This window comes from Lynx rufus, unplaced genomic scaffold (genome assembly GCF_022079265.1).
Source record: "Lynx rufus isolate CCGP_SWC_20201006 ecotype Redwood Valley unplaced genomic scaffold, mLynRuf1.p SCAF_7, whole genome shotgun sequence".
Taxonomy (NCBI): domain Eukaryota; kingdom Metazoa; phylum Chordata; class Mammalia; order Carnivora; family Felidae; genus Lynx; species Lynx rufus.
Window position 1 is genome coordinate 111,535,838 of NW_025814889.1, and position 20,088 is coordinate 111,555,925.

The 20,088-nt window shown below is 43.7% G+C and overlaps 1 non-coding gene across 1 annotated transcript; it reads right to left on the minus strand.

The window, feature by feature from the left end:
- Nucleotides 1-1,052: 1,052 nt before the first annotated feature.
- LOC124502764 (U6 spliceosomal RNA) lies at nt 1,053-1,159 on the minus strand. Its single transcript, XR_006960024.1, has one exon. It is a non-coding gene; the product is annotated as a U6 spliceosomal RNA (small nuclear RNA).
- Nucleotides 1,160-20,088: the final 18,929 nt, after the last annotated feature.

Sequence of the window (20,088 nt, forward strand, 5' to 3'; positions counted from 1 at the left end):
AGGAAGAATATTTATGTGCTTACTTCATATCCTGCAGGACAAAGAAGACGGTATGAGAAATTCTGCTGCCACTAATTGTGTGCAGTTTATCGCTTTATCTTTAGAAGGTTTAATGTCAAAACTTGGAGGAGAGGACAACTTGTCCAATCTGGGCCAGAGCCTGAGTTTTCTACTCTCCCTGGAGTTCAGATGTCTGAGAGGAATCCGTGTGGATGTGGGTTTGCATGTTAGCACCTGAAAGCGGGCACAGCCCCCACCTTGGAATGAATGTACTCTTCCACAGGATTCATTTCCAGAGGGTGGTGGAAGGAACAACAGAGACAGCAATGTGCCCACACACACAGCCATCTGCTATTCCAACCACATCTCTCTGCCCCCCGTTTCCTGCAAATGATTCATCTATTCTTTTTCTCCTCCTTCAAAGATAACTGTGTAGGCATTTAAGGAGGGGAAAGCCATTAAGAAAAGTAGAAGCTGGAGTTCTTGGGATGAGGTAGAGCCGATTAAACAGTCTGGAATTTCACAAAGCAAGCAGTGCGGGCGTGGACTCCGGGTCTCCTCTCTCCTGCGGCTGCATCATTTCATAACAGGTCAACACCAGCCGTCACGAACAGGTGAACAAAAATGGCTGCATGTGAAGTACACGTGCAAGGGTGCCAAGGAGCAGGAGAGGATGGCAAAACGCAGGAGAAAGATTTTGGAGGGTTTTTTTTTTTTTTTAAGTAGGCGGGGCTTGAACTCAAAACCCTGAGACCAAGACCTGAGCTGAGGTCAGGAGTTGGAGGCTCGCCCAACGGAACCACCCAGGCGCCCCAGATTTTGGCTTTTCTAACTGGAGCCGCCGCTCATCTCACCCACTGTCACACGTGGCTTCAGTCTCTTTGTCTACTTTTACACCAGTGAATTCGATCTTTGTGACTTTTTTGGAAAGGTTTTTATTTAAATCCCAGTTAGTTAACATACAGTGTAATATTAGTTTCAGGTGTACAGTATAACGATTCAATGCTGCCAGACAACATCCAGTGCTCATGGCAACAAGTGCCCTCCTTTAAAAAAATGCGGAAACCATCACGAAGTTTTAAGTCATCCTTGCCCAGGGGCCGCGCTAATCTTCTCCATGTCGCTCCAATTTTAGTCTATGTGCTGCCCAAGCGAAGACTGTGACTTTTTAAATAGGTACACCAAAAAGCTGCCTCTGCGTCATGCTTTAAAGGAGACCCTAACCGGAACGCCTGGGTGGCTCAGCCGGTTAAGCATCTGACTCTTGATTTCAGCTCAGGCCACGATCTCACGGCTCATGGGATAGAGCCCCATGTTCGGCTCTGCGCGGTGAGGAGCCTGCTTGGGATTCTTTCTCTCTCCCTCTCTCACTTTCTCTTTCTCTCTCAAAATAAACTTAAAAAAAAGGGGGGGGGAGACTCTAACCAGTAGCCAGAGAAGGTGAGTATGACCACGTCCTTGACACCAAAGGGTATTGGTGGCAACATGCTGTGTGGGAAGGAGATGAGCAAGTCCGCAAGGAGGTGATCCATAGATATTGGTTGAATTGCGTCAAACTGGAGGTTCAAATCCTGGTTCCCCTTCTACCTTCTAGGACATTAGGCAGGTTGCCAAACCTCTGGGAATTTCACATATATGTTGAGGGATGAAGATACCTACTTGATAGGGTAGGGTGAAGACAGAAGAGGGTAAGGTATGTAACGGGCTTTGTGTGGCCCTCACAGTAAGGAGACATGTAAATATCAGATGAATAGGAAAGTGCCTTATTTCACTTCCATCTCTGCCACGTCCTACACCTTAAAGCTAGAAGGTAAAGAACTCAGAGGAGAAGTAGGGATCTCTGGCCAACACCAGTGAGGCTTTACCCATCGGGAAAGGACTTCACGTGGGACTTGCCAGTACAACCGCCTGGGACATAATCTCCTTGTTGATGTAAGGCATGGGGGAAATGGGGGGAGGCAAGCAGAGCCTGATGACACCTTCGTCCCAATCCCCAAGAGCCACCACATCCCCTATGGCAACGGAGGGGCCCAAGGAATGAGGAATGCTACTGCTGAGTAGAACATACAGATCCCAGATCAGATTGAGTTCTTAAAGATGTTAGCATAATGCCTCCATTTTCTTATCTGCATAATGGGTGTTATAATAGCACTTACATCTTGGGTTGTTGTAAAGATGAAGTAAGATAACCTATGTGAAGGATCGAGCGTAGAAGCCCAGGACAGTGAGCAAGCAGCACACGAATGTCAGCTACTGTGATTATTTTCTATTTTTTGTCAATATACAGCATTGTTAACAATTACTTCACCCATTACCTTATTTATCAATGGATCGATCTGCATTTAATAAACAGTTGTTCACTCAGTCACTCCATTTATTTATCCTCAAATATTTATTGAGATCTTACATTGTGCCGGTACAATGCTGGCCTCGGGAGATGCCAAGACTCATTTGGCAAGAAATTCGCAGGCTAGTTGGGAGAGAGACTGGTAGAGAAAAAGGGGACCAGACAAAGTGTATTAAGTGCCATAATAGAGAGTTGTATAATGTGGTCCTGGAAGCTGGAGGAGCCAGGAAGGGCTTCACAGAGACCATGCTCTTTGAACTGGATCCTGAAGGACGAGCAGCCTGGGGCGTTTGGGCTTACAAATTTCAGGTAAGCGAAAGAGCTTGCAAAAAAGGGTACAAACTTCCAGTCATGGGGAGATAAGGTACAGTGAGATGGCCACAATTCATAATGCTGTATTGTATGTTAGGGGCACCCGGGTGGCTCAGCCGGTGAAGTGTCCGACTTCGGCTCAGGTTATGATCTCATGGTTCCTGAGTTCAAGCCCCACCTCGGGCTCTCTGCTCTCAGCACAGAGCCTGCTTCAGATCCTCTGTCCCCCTCGCTCCCTGCCCCTCCCCCATCGCTTGCGCTCATGCTCTCTCTCTTAAAAATAAATAAACATTAAAATGAATAAATATTTAAAAGCTGCCGAGAGAGCAGATCTTCAAAGTTCAAAACGAAACAAAACAAAACAAAAAAGAGACGGGAATGAGGTTGTGACAACAGAAAGGGCTGGGAGCCACGAGGACTTGGGTGTGGGTGGTGTCCCGCCATCTGCCTGGCACCTTGCCCTGAATTCAGGCTCGATCTCTGGCTGGGGCCACAGAGCCCCACCTGCAGCTCAGCCGGAGCCCAGGTGCCGGCCCGAGTCTACTCTAGGGCGGAGGAAATACAAGCAGTTCACTGGGCTCGTTATCTGGTCAGCTGAGCTATGGATTCTGTTCTGAGCTCCCGCTTCCCTTCCAGCTCTGAGATGTCCACTTTATTCCTCGTTGCAGGCTCTCCCTGGTACTCCAGTTCCAGCAACTGCATTCGACTTTTTCTTTCCTCCACATTTCACCTCTGAGTGTCTCTAAAACTGGAATCCTGCCTTTTCTTTTCGGCCCTCCCCAGAGCTTGGGTCTCCTCTCAAGCCCTGGGCTTGGCCCTGGGGCTCACTCCAGGCTGTCTGGTCCATCGATGGTCACTGCTCGCCAGATTCCTCCTCTTCACCCTCCACGGTGAACCCAGGATGGCCTGCAAATGGCTGAGCCATCTCTTTACTGGCTAAACAAAAACTCCCATCTACAGCCTGTTTCAACTGCCTGGTGGCACTGCCCTCAGGACCTTCACACCAGCAAAACTGGTTTGGTTCACCACTGATTGAATTCCTAATTCTACTATTGCTGCCGATGCAAAATGCATTCCCTTGGTATTAAAAGTACCACCAAACATGCACTTTTTAGGATATAGGTATGCCGTAAGCTTTGCAAATTCCCCACAAGAATTTGGACTTACACCAGGTGTCCGATAAAAACTATTAGAACATTCGCTACCAAAGAGTCTTGGTTCTGTGGGCCCAGGCCTGCCTGTACTGATTAGCATTTTGTGGCATGTATCATTTTCCTTGACATCGCTCAGGAGATTAGGACACCAGTCATATGCTGCCAGCCACAACTTTTAGAAAACAAACTTGGGAATAAAGTCACAAGAGGAAATGAGGACCATTTGGAAATTTGAGAACCCACACGTTCTCTGCTTTTTGGTGGTTTTTTGTTTCGTTTGGGTTTTTTTGTTTTGTTTTTTGTTTTTTTGTTTTTTTTTTTTTTTGGTTTTTTTTCCAGGAAGAATTTCAAAGTTTCAACCTGTTCTAACACTAGCCCATCTGGCTGCTTTATTAGTGACAACAGCAGCATCTTCTAATGCTCTCATCTGAGGCAGTACTTTCCAAAAAATTACAGAAAGAACTTTTGGATTTGATGTACCATATTTTGTCTATTTTTTTTTCTTTGAAAAAATAAATCCCAACTGGAGAGCATTTTAGAGAGATGCTCTAAATTTCTATGTGCATAGAAATATTCAGTGAGTCATGCCTAGTGTTGTAGGTCTATTCCGGTGCGTGGGGTTTCCAGAACAATTACATAAGTGTTAGCATAGCCAGGAACTTTTGACATTTGTGGCAGCTTAATGGAGTTCTTTTCATTATTGAAAATATCCTAATTGTTGTTTCCTTAAATTTAAAATGCATAAAACTGGTGAAGCAGTACAAATTGATTTTGAGGCATGAAACGAAATACAGGTGATGAAGCTGTAACAAATACGATAACCTAATCATCCAACAGAAATCGCCTTAGAGCATAAAGGTACACGAGACACTTTTCTTTTTCCTTCTACCACCCATCAAGATTTCCTTTACAATCTGAGTGTCTGTAGCATGTTGTTTATTTAGGCGGCATTAAAAATGAGAGTTATTCAATAATATGGTTTTGAAAATGCTGAGATTCCAAAAGTTACTAGAACATACCCGTAACTTGCTTTTATTTCTCAGAAGACTGCCTAGGAAATAGCGGGATGTTTCAAGTACCACTCATATGTTTGTAAAAATGTTAGTTATCTCTTTTGTTTGTTTGTTTTGTTTTGTTTTAGGATCTGAGGTATCTTCCAATAAGAGAAACTAGAGAAAGTCCAGCTAGAGCTGTTATCAATTTATCTTTTCCATCTCAAAAGCGAGCTCCCCCTTCGCCAGTCCAGGGTTTGGGGGCTTTCTAGGGAGGATGAAGTCCTTAGTTCTTGTAGATGTTTGCTTAGTGTCTTGCACAACTCCCCTATTGGCTCATTTTCCTGCAGCTAAGAGGTTGTAGTTATGGGTGTCACCGTATTCACTGGTTCAAAAGACTGGTACAAAGGACAGGCAGGCAGAGAGGGCATGGACTCCCAAAGGTTGTTGTCTGCTTGTCCTTTTGAAGGGAAAGGACAGTCCAAGTCCAACTCTGCACCCCCAAGTGCTGTTGGCTTCTTTCCACATGACCGCAAGTACTTGAACACTTTTCCTCTGTGGCAAAGCCTGTAAGCACAGAGCAGCCTGGGAATCCCTATAGGCGAGACTGTGTGAACCGCGTGGGCTGTGGTTGTGTAGGTGAGAATGTAAATGGGATCACAAATGTAGTAAGTGTGCTTGTGACATACAGTCATCGTTAGAGTTTGCTTGTTGACATTGGAGTACTACGTGCTGTCCAGGACTGCTTCTAAGAATCTACTGAACACGTACCTCTGGGGCTTAGGAGATAAGATGCAGAGAGGAATTTGGTGTCCTTGCCAAGGTTTCTAGATAATGGGAATGACTTTTTAGGAGGAAGTGATGTTCATCCCAGGGCTGGGAGGGTGGGGTGGAAAGAACTATTTAACAGTGTTGTCAGTGCCCTGTCCCAGAAGGAAGGATCTTCCATCATTCCTGGGGAATTTTTTTCCAGCCTTCTATCCTCTTTTCAAGATTTTGATTCTAAAGCGTGAGCATTGTTCCAGGTTGGTCAGGTGGCTGTTTGTTGGTGAGTAGAGGTTTCAGGGCACCTAGATTTAACAGTCTCCCTACACTTTCCGGTAGGGGAGAGGTAATCCTTCAAAAGGAAATACAAACAGAATAGATCATGAACGTCCAAAAATCAGCATGTGCCCATGATATGTTGATTATAGAGGGGAGAGCCAGTGCAATGGAAATATACATATATGTGTGTACACACATATATATATATGCACACACATATATATATACACACACACATATATATATATATATACACACATATATATATCATCCTGCTGTAGTCTGATAGCTTGTTGACTTATCTCTCTTCCCCCATAGACACTGAAGTCATTGAAGGAAGGAACATGTCTTATTCATCTTCATATGCCCAGACTCTCAAGACACATACAATAAATATTCATTGTATGAAAGGATGAACCAATGTCTGTTTAAATGAAAGCTTTGTTTTATCTAGTCTATAAGCTTCTGAGATTACTTTATGGCCCCCAGCCTTTAGCAATCCTTCTTCCTGAGCTAACCTGCTCAAAGCTGAACTCAGTAGTACTTAGCCTCTCACCCTCTGGGTGCTCCCAAAGAGAGAGGTAGAGAACCAAGAGACTATATGTCAAATACGAGCTTCCTTCTGCTTCTGTTCATTCTTCTTCTCTGTCACCATTTGGTCTTCAGGAACGCCTAACATGCATTTGTTCCTGGGATGCTTAGTAATCCTTGACGAGCTGATATCTAACTATTTCACTTGACATAATGAATGGAAAGAATGTGTTTTGAAATCAAACAGATGTAGGTTCCAATATGAACCCACCAGTTACTAGTTTTGAGACCCTGGATTTTTTTTTTTAATTGCTCTGGATCTTGGATTACACATGTGTCCCCCGAAGGTACTACAAGTGTAAATGAAATAATATATGCAAAAACACTTGTCAAAATGCTTGTCGTGTGACAGGTGTTCAGTGAACATCGGCTCCATTCTGTTTTGGTGGCTTATAGTGAAAGAGGCATGAGAAAAATGTGCAGTACTAGAGTAGGTAATTTGAACAGAAAGGAAAAAGAGGGAAAAGCAGAATGAACACAACGATTTGCTCTAGTATGAATCAAACTCAATTATTAACTTTTCACTGAACTCTGAAACATACTAAAGTTTAAAAAATGTTAAAGAGGGGTGGGTGCCTGAGTGGCTCAGTCGGTTAAGTGTCTGACGCTTGGTTTCAGCTCCGGTCGTGGTCTGACAGTTTGCGAGTTCAAGCCCCACATCTTGGGGTTCTCTCTTCCCTTCTTTCTCTGCCCCTACCCCTCTTGTGCACGCTGTCTTGTCTCTCTCAAAATAAATCGACTTAAAAAAAGTAATAAATTAAAAATGTTAAAGAGTGGGCTTAAGGGAGAAACAAGCCCGTATATATTTCCAAAGCAAAAACAGGATTAGATATTCCCCAAACCAGAACCTGCACAGGCATAACACTGGAAGGGACTTCCTCTCTAGTGTGTGGCATTGTTTTGGTCCATTCCAGGATGCATTGGGATGAAGTCCTGGGTGTCATAACTAGCTAGCTACCATCAGCAGAGAGGTCACTTATATGGAACCCCCAAGGAAGACTAGATCAAGGATTGGAGAGACAGCAAGCATCCAAAGGAGCTATTGCCTGGTGGGTGGGGTCCAGAAGGGGCTCTGCTCAATAACTTTTTCCCACTCCTCTGGCTCACTCCTTTTTCTGGCTTATCTCATCAATAAAAGAACATGTTAAATTATGTATGGTATAACTAATTATATAACGTAATAAAAAATCATAGAGAGGTCAGTTCTAGAAAAAGGAATTAAAGAAACATCTTTGGCTGTGACTGTACTTTTGTTTTCTCATTTAAGAAATTGCAAATAAAAATTCAAGGTACTGCAGTAGAAATATAACTTGAGTTTCTCTGAAATTCATTTTTGTTAAAAAAAAAAATGGGTTGACCTGAGGAGAAATAAAATCAACTCAACAGCTCACAAGGAGGGTGTGATACCGACTTCTGTCTCCAATATCCCTCATCTTGCCCATTTTTCTTTTTCTTCAAAATTCTAAGCTGCTCATACATCGCAGATTGTTCCCGAGGAGGGGTGTATGCTCACCCAGTGTGGGAATGCCTAGGGTGGGAATGCTAATTCATGGTCTGGAGGAGAGAGAAGATATGAAGTAGAATTGGAAGACAGTGAGCTAGAAATAGTATAACCCACCTCCACACCTCTCTCCATAAAATTGTACCGCTTCTTTCTTGCCAAAGGAGAGCCACGGTGCCATGGTAAGCCTGATACAGAGAGGCTTGATTTTTTCTTTGGAGAATCACTTCCCTGATAGGAGAAATAGTTATCAATCATGGTAACTTCCCTTAACTCGGCCAAAGGGAGGATAGAGACATGATTGAAACTAGGTCTATCAGAGGCTCTTGACCTGGAATTTTGATGTCAAGAGAAGTGACCCCAAAACTCAGAATGGTCCCAAATCATTTACTCTGATAGCAATGGCCAAAGAAAACTCCATTATTCCTAACACCTGAATTCTTAGAGCTTCTCTTACACTTTAACACAGCAGACTCTCAGCTTCTGCTGTCCTGTGAGCTACTCTATATCCTAACACATTCATTTGTTTGTTTAAGATCTCCAGACTTCACTTCTGTTTTTTCCATCACAGAATTCAGACTAAAATAACTTCTCAGATGCTACAGGCTCCAATATACAATACTAAAGGTCAAAATTTGGAAGGTGGAGGGAGTCACTTGGGGTCAAACATTTACCAAGGTACCAAGTTTAATTTTTCTCAAGCCATTCAAATCCCAGATGTTGGCTTAATGACAATTCTCACAAGCCTGGGAAGGCAAAGGATCCCCGGAGAACATTTTCCCAGGATTAACCTGGTCGAAATCACCAGTTTCCCTAATTCTGCCAAAGTAATTCCAATAAGCCTCACAGATTCTAGAGAAAAGGTCAGTGGGGCTGGTCTAGATGGTTAAGTTTGAATCAGTCTTCTTTTTTTTTTTTTTTTTTTTTTTTTTAAATTTTTTTTTTTTCAACGTTTATTTATTTTTGGGACAGAGAGAGACAGAGCATGAACGGGGGAGGGGCAGAGAGAGAGGGAGACACAGAATCGGAAACAGGCTCCCGGCTCCGAGCCATCAGCCCAGAGCCCGACGCGGGGCTCGAACTCACGGACCGCGAGATCGTGACCTGGCTGAAGTCGGACGCTTAACCGACTGCGCCACCCAGGCGCCCCTTGAATCAGTCTTCTAAGAGGCAGAACCAAAGTTGCCTGGTGATTATGTAACAGATTATGATGGAAAAGCAGCTACTGCAGTTAGGTCAGTAGGCATTTAAAAAAATCACTGCGTGGGAATCTTTTCAAACCACAATCCTCCATGAGGAGCCTACATTTCCCAGAAGATCCTCATTCCCTCATTCGGGCAGCAATTTTAGTCAGCTGGAACCACTGTTTCTGCACGACAGCAGCTGAAAAAGAGTCAGACCGTATTTTACTTTCCTATAAGCAACATCTCCTGGCAATGGCATTTTGTATCCCAAAGATGTCACATTCTTTTGAAGTTATTTTCAGTTTTGGTTTGAAAAGTGTCCTAAATTAGCAATAACCAGCCTTCTTCTCACGGAGTTTTGGAGTTTAGGGAGGTAGGGGGAAGGGGTACATAAGAGAGACAGCTCTTGAGACATTTGCCAGAGTCCTCAATCTGTTGAAATTTCTTCTTTTCAAAATTTGTTTTTTTTTTGGGGGGGGGGGGGTAGGTTGCGCCTGGGTGGCTCAGTTGGTTAAGCGTCTGACTCTTGGTTTTGGCAAGGGTTATGACCTTACAGTTCATAAGTTCGAGCCCTGTATTGGGCTCCACGCTGATGGCACAGAACTTGCTTGGGATTCTCTCTCTCTCTCTCTCTCTCTCTCTCTCTCTCTCTCTCCCTCTTTCTCTCCCATTCCCCTGCTTGTGCTCCTTCTCTCTGCCAAATAAATAAATAAATAAACTTAAAAAAAAGAAATTTATAAAATTTGTTTGTTTTTTGCTGCAGGTGCCACTCTGGTGTCCAAATGGGGAAGAGTCTCCATTATTCTTTCTTTCAACATTTGTTGAGTACTTATCAAGTACCAAGCACTATAATCCGTACCTGGTACTGGTAAACCAGACAGGCAAGGTGCTTACCTTTGAGGAACTTCTAATTCAATGGAGGGAGCCAGAAACAAACACAAGTTCAGATCTGCTTGGTGCATGGGCAGCCCCTGGGTCCAACCAGTGGGTTAAGGAGGAGTCTGAGTCCTGACTTTCCAGGTAGAAATGGTTGTATGTGTGAACTAGCAGTTAGGTAGACAAACCCTTCAGACCAGAAAAGATCAAAATGGGAAACTATTGATTTCAAATAAGTTCAAAGAAAGAAAGGCTTTTAGGGAAGGTCTCGCTTCCAATGACATATTTCAGTTATTTCTTTGTTTTGCTCATTTGGAATCTTTTAACAAGTACCTTGCATTTGTAGAGTGCGCTATGATTTTGCAGAGCCCTTTCATTTGGTCCCGAGAGAAGGGCTGCACAGATAGTATCGTGATTTCACAGATGAGAAGACACAGGCTTATCCGACCTTCCCGGTGTTCTCAGCTAGCTTTCCTGACTGCAGCCAGGCTTTCCCCTTTTCTGCCGAACACCACGGCCCTCACTTCTCTTCCACCTGTCTCGTCGTCATCTTTTTCATCTGGCACAAAGTCTCTGCGACTTTGGGTTTGACTGGGATTAGCCAGGATATTTTGATTGGGACACAGAACATTCCTCCTGACATGCACACACTCCTAGAAAGTGCATACCCCCTGGATTTGCTACCATTGTTAATCAAAAATTATTATTTTTAAACCTTTCTCTTCCTGGCTCAGAGACAATTGAGAAAAAGAACTAAATTTCCAGTGGGACATTTGCTTTCCCAGCAGGGATGGTCATACAAAGCAATCCAGAGAGGACACTACAAACTTAATTATTGTTTTGCATCAAACACCAGAAGCAGGAACACTGATGCCATGTTAATAGCAGCAACCTCTGAATTTATGACAGTAAGAGTCTGGGCCTTCCACGATCCATTTGCCTGATTCATCCATCCCAATAAAAATTGATTCATTAAAGGAGAATAGGATAGAAACCACACACAGATAAACCTTTATTATAATATTACGGCCTTGACTCATGAAAGGTAACGTTTAACGCCTATTGTAAGCCAGGGCCTATGCTAAGTGTTTCATGTAATTATCTCATTTAATCTTTATCCCAACCTGTTCAGGTAGGAACTATTATTATAACAACTCTACAGATGAGGAAATGAGGCTCTAAAGGTTAACCGTGTGCTCAAGAAGACAAAGCCACTTAGGGGTGGAGACAGTGTTTGACACAAAGGCCATCTGACTGCAGAACCCTCTTTTCTAACCTCTGTTCTGCCTAGGGGCACAGATCATTGGAGTTGGCCCTTCATCCAACTCTCGATTTTCGGCACAAGGGAACAGAGGCCCTGGTAAGATGAACAGCCTGCTTAAGGTCACACAATATGCCTTCACGAACAGAATAGACTCTGCTTCTACGTTGCCCCTCCCAACTGCAGAAAAGCTAGAATGTCTTTGGCATTTGCCTATAAATTTACAGTGGAATATCTTTTAAGAGTTTGAGTTGAGTCCATGCCATGTAAAGTGGAATCCTGACAAACTTATACGCAAGAATCGAGTTATGCGGCTATTTATTCAATTATAAGAAATATTTCTAAACAATCATAAACTTAGCCATTTTCCAGCAGAAGTCTCCCCTTCCATTTGGAGGTGTTCTGAGAAGAGCGAGCCTTCTCGGATGATTATCTGTTTCATAAGAGTATATTTTTCTCAAGCTTTCAGGGGAGTCATCTTTGAAAAACTCATAAGCAGAAAGTTAATTTGTAATAAGCTGCTGGTGATAATACAGATTTTATTACTTTTGTTGTTTTGGTTGTCTCTTTTCTTCTTTTTTTTAAAGAGCCCATAACCACACTGGATGTTAACAATCCATTAGCCCTAGAGGGAACATTTTTAGTTCCCAGAAAACTCATTTTACCTCCCAAAGCTGAACCTGCAAATACAAAAGCTCTTTGTCTTATAAAAAGGATTAGTATTAGTTGTTTCCACAAGATTAGTCCCATTGATCTGAAGCAACTGTGCTTCTAAAAAATGTAGGACGTTATCAATTTTAACCATTTGTCCAGGAAGCGACGCTTAGACTAATGTTATTTGTCCAGCTGGGTATACTGGCGAGGAGGGAGAAGATCAAAGCGGTTGGCGATCGTGTAACACCTAAGATCTGTCCTGATCATCAATCAAGCCTGGAGCACATGGACCTGATTACAAACGCCTTCATACACATCCTTTTGGGATGCTGAGAAGTGGATGGACCTGATTACAAACGCCTTCATACACATCCTTTTGGGATGCTGAGAAGTGGAAGGCAGGGCTATCTGTAAAGGCCACAATCCACTTCAGGGATTCCTGGGATCTCTTTTTAGGTCATTCGGTAGTCCTGCTTAGTTTTCCGCATGGTGAGCACACAGAAAGCCCACGATGAAAACCCTAACGTGCAATTTGCAGCAATGGCCCCTTGGGATTTTTTTTAAGCACATAAAAAGGGGTGTGGGAGGAGACCTGTGGAACTGTGTGTGCCACCCCTCCATGGGCCTGCCTCCCCTCTCTCCAGGGAGGAAGGCTGAGCTGCTCTATCCCCACTCCTGCCCCCACCTCCTCACTTGCCCTAATGGCAGGAAGGCAGTGGAGAGCAAGGGAAGAGGCACTGAGCAGGGGAAACAGTCCTCATGTGTGCAGGGAAAGCAAGAGGCTGGGGATGGGAGGGCCGGAGCAGGAAGAGGGGAAACACAAGATGGCTCCGCAAGAAAGGAAACATGGAAAGAACAGGAAAATAAATCAATGAAAATAAACGTACCGTCAATACAAAACCCACAGGGGGCATTTACCTGAGAAGCAAGAAAGCTAAGGAGGCAACTGAAAGCAGAACAGTGTAAAAGTGACAGGCAGTGCAGGGAGCCCGGCACCTTCCCCAGCAGGACGGCTGGACGGGCAAATCCATTCCCACCAGGCACCTCCGAGCGATTGCGCTGTGAACGACACGGGCCTCGCTGGGATGCTTGGCAAGGGGCTTGGGAGAAGGTGAGAGGGAAGGGATTGCAGAGAACCTGCCGGCATGCCCCTGCCCTTTCTGAGTTTGAAAGCTTCTCAGAGAACGTTAAAGGCTGACGGCTAAATTTAATCAGGGTTAAATCACTGAAGTGATGAAGACGTTCTTATGCAACACAAATGGAGAGTGAATCCGCCAGCGCTTTCCCTACAAGGTAATGTCACGGGCTCATCAGAGCAGCCCCACAGCTTGGAAATGTTTCCGAGTAAGGGGAGGCAGGGAACGTGAAAGCCTGCCTCACTGCCAATGTCTTCTGGGGACTGGAGTGCTGTAGGTGAAGCAGGCTGGGGCCACAGCAGGTGTTCTGCGTGGACAGAGCTCACCTGCTCTCTCCGTTCAGCAAAACTCTTCGTGCGAGACATCCTAACAGCGTTCTATATTTAAGACAGCCGTTTTTCCTGGGGAGCTCCACACGTTTTCCGGAAAAAGAGCTGGCGTAAACCTTCCCACCGGCACTTGGACCGAATGACACATTAGTTTGTGTCAGGGGAGTTCAGCAATCTGACTCTGTGCCATTTCAGTCATTGTAGAAAGTGTACAGGTCCGTTGTGGTTGAGACTGGCTTACCATGTGATTTGTGTTCTTTAAAAATCAATACTAAGTTGGGGTGCCTGGGTGGCTCGGTCAGTTAAGCCTCTGACCCTTGATCTCCACTCAGGTCATGATCTCACTGTTGGTTATTTCCAGCACTGGCGGCTTTACCTCTGTAGTCATCCTTCCCCAAACCCATAACCCTTGTCAAACCCTGAGAAAAACAGATAAACTCTATGAAAAACATCCTATAAATTACCTAACCGATAATCCTCAAACTGTCAAGGTCATCAAAAACAAAGAAAGCCTGAGAAACTGTTAGAGTCTGGAGGAGACAAAAGAGACATGACAACTAGGGGCACCTGGGTGGCTGAGTGGTTAAGCATCAGCTTCAGCTCAGTTCATGATCTTGCGGCTCAGGAGTTCAAGCCCCGCTTTGGGCTCTGTGCTGACAGCCTGGAGCCTGCTTCAGATTCTGTGTCTTCCTCTCTTTCTCTGCCCCTCCCCTGCTTGCACTCCGTCTCTCTTTCTCTCTCAAAAATAAATAAAAACATTTTTAAAAAATTAAAAAGAGAGAGAGACATGACAACTAAAGTAGTGTGGTGTCCTGGATAGGATCCCAGAACAGGAAAGGACCCTAGGTAAAAACTAAGGGAATAAGTATGAGTTTTAGTAAATAATGATGATTCTGTAGTTGTGACAAATGTGCCATGCCGGTGTAAGGTATTAACAATAGGGGAAACCAGGTAGCGGATATATGGGAACTCGCTGTCCTATCTTCACAACTTTTCGGTAATTCTAAAAGTCTTCTAAAATTAAATGTTTATTAAAAAAAAACAAATGTTAAAAGTTAAAAGTCCAAGCTCATGGTTCTGTAAACCCAGTCATTTGAATCCATTTCAGGTTTCCGCTTGTGGTTGGCTTAAACTCCTATTCCCAGTGTCCCATTATTACTGATAGAGTTGACCAAGAGGAAAGTTGAAACATAAAGGCAGGACTGAACACAAGTCGAGGGGCCTCTGGAACTCATCTGTTTGCTTCTCCACTCAAGCATGGGGCCTGTGAGGCTCGTCCAACTACCTCCTACCAGGATGCTGGGTTATAAAGGAGCTTCAGGTGACACCTTTTTAAGGGTCTATGTCTTCCAATAGGATACTTTGGAATCCTAAGGAATGATTTTATAATGGTAGAATTTCCAAAACAAGAAGCACTTGGTTGGGGATAAAGATTGGCTCCACTGGTCCTCAAGCCCTTTGTACTCAACGGGCCAGCCACTACTCAAATGACACAAGGTCAGCCAGTCGGGATTAGGGCAGTGGCCATAAATCCTGATTCCTAAGGTCACGAGATCCTGGAGCCCATCAGGGGTAATACGACTTCTCATCTTGCTACGTGCCATACAGTCAGAGTGGGAGCCTTGCAGAGACAACCTGTACCTTGCTTTTTGATCTTTAATAACCTGAGATGTTGCTGCCAGCTATCTAACCAACTTTTGCAACTGCCACCATGAGAACGTGACAGACTTTGGACTCATAAAATCCTGAGTTCAAGTCCCTACATCCAAGTTGGCCACTTCCTAGCTTTGTGGTTCAGGTCAAGCTACTTAGTCTCACTGATCTTCAGGTTTTTCATCAGGAACAAGGCTGATCATTATCCCGCTTTGAAGGATTGCCGTGTGGCTTAACCACATGGAGTGTGTGAGAGCCCCTTGCCCAAAGTCTGAAATAGAGCAGGTGCCGACCAAACATTCTTTTCCCTCTTCTTTCCCTTCCTCTCTCACACAGCCAGGACAATGGGGACAGGCACAGCCTGGACAGCTCAGCCCCTTCCACAAATGGCTCTCTCTGTTCTCACAAGATTAGCATCTCTAATAGGATCAGGAATTCTGCTAATTCATTGATCATTAATCCTGAGGCGTACAACTAATCTCTCCTGATTTGTGCAGATCCAAGCAAATGCTTTCTTAGGGTGTACATTTAATTTTTTTAAGTTTAGTTATTTCGAGAGAGAGAGAATCCTAAGTGAGCGCCATGCTGTCAGCACAGAGCCCAACGCAGGGCTCAATCCCATGAACCACGAGATCATGACATGACCTGAGCTGAAATCAAGAGTTGGATGCTTAACCGACCGACGCCCCAGGGTGTACACTTATCTATTGTTATTTTGTTGCTATCCAGTGGGAAGGTCGAATTTTATCCCACCAGACATTGTCCAGGCAGATCCCTTGTTCGACAATGAAAGTTCACTGAATCCAGGAGCTATGCAAAGTAGACACACAAAAAAGTTGTTTAAACCAAGATAGGACACTTCGCTGCAAACGATCCCACTGTATCTCTGGTAGAATTGTGGGAACAAATCAGTAAGAAGCCAGGTGCCTAAGAAGGCTACGAGTAGTGGGGAAAAAGAAGCCAAACAGTCTATATATTTAAAATAAATTAATAAAATAAAACAAAGTAAAATAAAAGAAAATGCGAGTGGCCAGTCAGGGTGAAGGAGAAAAGAACCCTCAATCTGAAGGTGCAAAGGCTGGAGAAAGTTCTGATCTAAAACCCTGATAGGGGCGCAGAAGGGAAAGTTCTCCCGACACACAGGCCATTTATATTTCTGAACGGCGGCCACCTTCCCCGTCAGTGTGTTTCTGTCATGCTAAGTGTAGAAGTGTCCCGTTCTTCCAGGCCTGGTCTTCTCGGCAGTGTGGCCTACGCGTCGTGCAGTATACATCTAACTGATATAAGAAAGCTTCTGTGTCTTTGTAACCGAGCCAGCGTTAAACAATCAGACTCGCAGTATTTTTATTTTTCAAGGTCTGCGGTACAACATAACAGAGACAGCTATCAAGGAAGCCATCATTTAGACCAAACATGATCTTGAGGGATTCCACAGAGATGTTTCTAAACTTGACCCAAATGGGTCTTCTGAACCCTTGGGGGGAGGCAGATCATGGCTTTTAATGCTTTTACTGCCAAGTGTCCTTGCTGTGTTATTTTAGAAAACTTTTTAATCAAACAGGTGTACGTGTTGATGGTGAAAAATTTGATAGCTAAATAAATATCACCCATTATTTCATTAACTGATGATAACGCTATCATTGTTACTTTCTTTTTCTTTGAAAACTATGCTTACAAAAAATAAAACCGTGTTTGTATTTTTAATGTAAAAGTTTAATAAAAAAAATGTGAAAAGGAAGAAAAAAGCATCCATAATTATGCAACCTTAACTACTATCAGAATTTTGGTAATTTTTTTTCAGGTACTGTTTCCCTCTCTATGCATACTTTTCCTTCTTTAACATGGCAACATATATACCACCTGTATACAAACTATTTGTACAATCTGGTACTGTGACATTTTTACCTGACATTGCCACAAGTTTTTCAAGATTACAAGGTTTCTCTTCATCTTTATTTCTAAAGTCACCCTAATATCACAGACTAGTTGTACTGTTGCTTGTATTTAACTATTTCCCTATAGTTTATATATATATATATATATATATATAAACTATATATATATATACACATATATGTATATACACATATATATATACATATATATGTATATACACATATATATATACATATATATATGTATAAAATTATTCTAGATTCTGTTGTTAAAAACACCACTCTGTCAAACTAGTACAACCATATTATATTTTTTCTCTTTTTTTTTTAAGTTTCTTTATTTTATTTTGAGAGAGAGAGAGTGCATGAGCAGCAGATGGGTAGAGAGGGGGAGAGAGAGAATCCCAAACAGGTTCCTCACTGTAAACACAGAGCCTGACACAGGGCTCAATCCCACAAACCATGAGATCATGACCTGAGCCGAAATCAAGAAGTCAGACGCTTGGGGCGCCTGGGTGGCGCAGTCGGTTAAGCGTCCGACTTCAGCCAGGTCACGATCTCACGGTCCGTGAGTTCGAGCCCCGCGTCAGGCTCTGGGCTGATGGCTCAGAGACTGGAGCCTGTTTCCGATTCTGTGTCTCCCTCTCTCTGCCCCTCCCCCGTTCATGCTCTGTCTCTCTCTGTCCCAAAAATAAATAAACGTTGAAAAAAAAAATTTAAAAAAAAAAAAGAAGTCAGACGCTTAACCAACTGAGCCACCCAGGTGCCCCAGTAACAATATAATAAAAAGAATTTTTTTAAGATCCTGGAAACAGTATGATTTTGTTACCTCAGTTGTTTCTTTTTCTTTTTTAATTAAAAACAATTTTTTTAAGTTTATTTTGGGAGAGACAGAGTGTGAGTGGGAGAGAAGCAGAGGGAGAGGGAAAATCTCAAGCTTGGGCTTGAACTCAAGAAACTGTGAGATCATGACCTGAGCGGAAACCAAGAGTCAGATGCTCAACCCACTGAGCCATCCAGGCGCCCCACCTCAGTTGTTTCTATTTACATAACAGACATGTATTGAGGGCAGGGTGCTGGGATACCAGAATGAATGAGCTATAGGCCCTGTACTCAGGAGACCGTAGTGGAGACAGGATATAGTGGAGACAGATGCTTATACGACATATTGTAGTTCACCTTGAGAAGTACAATAACAGAAGTTAGTGCCAAGTTCTATGAGCTAATGCCTAAAAAATCATTTGCACGATCCCCAGCTCACAGTAAATGCTCAATAACAAAGTGACAACAATGACGATGATTGTGGCCATCGCATTTCTGACAGGATCATTTAAATGCTGGTCTCCATGATTCGTATTTATAGAAAAATAAATAAAAGCGAGACAGTAACAGAGAGTGCTCCTTGAATTATAAAACTTAATGATAACCCATATGTGTCCAGCCTATGCCGGCAAACAGCAGAGATTATCACCTTCCTTCTAATTGCTAAAACATAGTTCCCCGTGGAGCAGAAGCTCCTTCCATAGCAATGTTCTAGTGCCGTGATATCATCCTAGCTTGAATGCTGTCACACAGAATGGCTTTGCTCTTCTGAATATGACATGGGTCAGACAGAGCTATTTTCAGAGAAGAGGTCTTTTATTTCTTTTGATTTCTTTAAAATATATATAATATATATGTTAGATATATATTACATATAATATATTTAAAAAATCAAACTTTGCCAAATCAAGGCAGATACGAGAACTCTAAAATTTTCCATGGATGGGATTTTTTTCTGCATTTAATTCCGGATTCCCATCATTGCCTTTAGCAGCCAGGTCTGCTGACCTGAACAATGGTTAATGTTTAAAAAGGTACAGCATGTTCTGGTTCACAGCCCTGCTCATTTCCTCTTCCTGATGGTGCTGTTGTGATTGCAAGACTCAAGTAAGGCTTTCATTACATGCGAATACATGAGAAATGATGCTCAACTCACAGCAAGTGGGAGATTAAGGTTGCCTGAAGATAATGTATAGCCTTAAGGAAACACTTGAATGGGCTTGGACCTCTACGGGGATAGGTTTACTGTAGTACATGGAAATCGTCCACAGCCACCACTGAAATATGCAGCAGGATTCCCGGCAGGAAATGGAGGAAATGCTGCATTAAACCGAAAGCACGGTGGGATTTAAATAAGCCAAATATAGACTGTCTGGTGAGAATTTGATCAGGGCACTGCTGGCATTGGCTCACCCTCTCATCTACAGTAGCAAAAAGAATTACATGGCCTGCCCATCAGATCCAGAAAACAAAGTGCTTTCGAGTCCTCCAACTACCCTCCTCTTTCGTTTATTGATCCTATTCTCGCTAATGCCCTCTGCGATGTTCCATGAGAGCAGCACAGGGCAGCTGCTGACATTTCCCATAAATGATGTGCTCAGTCTTCTTCCTACCGACCCAATCAGTTCCACACCCTTAAACTTTTACTCAACACTCAACTCTGCTGAGAAGCATTCCCTGATTACCTTGTCGTTCTTCCTTGTCACTGCCAAGCCTCAAGTTGTCTGTCCGTTGATTTGCTCCCTAATCATGGCTGGGCATTTAATATGCTCAGCATTAGGCTCAGTCCTGCGGCCACATGATGAGTAAGGCCCCAGTCACTGCCCTCACGGAGGTCACAGTCCACACACACAAAAATAGCCTAATAAAATGTGATAAGGGCAATGGTTGAGACAGGCACACGGAAACGCAAAGACATTCATCCTCTGGGGTGTCAGAAGGTTTCCTGAAAAAGCTGATGTTTGGGGCGCCTGGGTGGCGCAGTCGGTTAAGCGTCCGACTTCAGCCAGGTCACGATCTCGCGGTCCGGGAGTTCGAGCCCCGCGTCAGGCTCTGGGCTGATGGCTCAGAGCCTGGAGCCTGTTTCTGATTCTGTGTCTCCCTCTCTCTCTGCCCCTCCCCCGTTCATGCTCTGTCTCTCTGTCCCAAAAATAAATAAACGTTGAAAAAAAAAAAAAGCTGATGTTAGAGTGGGGTCTCCCAGGATAGGTAGAAGTTGCGCAGGTAAAGGAAGGTGGGGAGAAGCAAGAGGAAGGCAGGCCAGAGACAGGCAGGGCAGGCCCTGTGTGCCGCGTCACGCGTGGGTATATTAGTCATCTCCTTGCTTATGAGACGTCC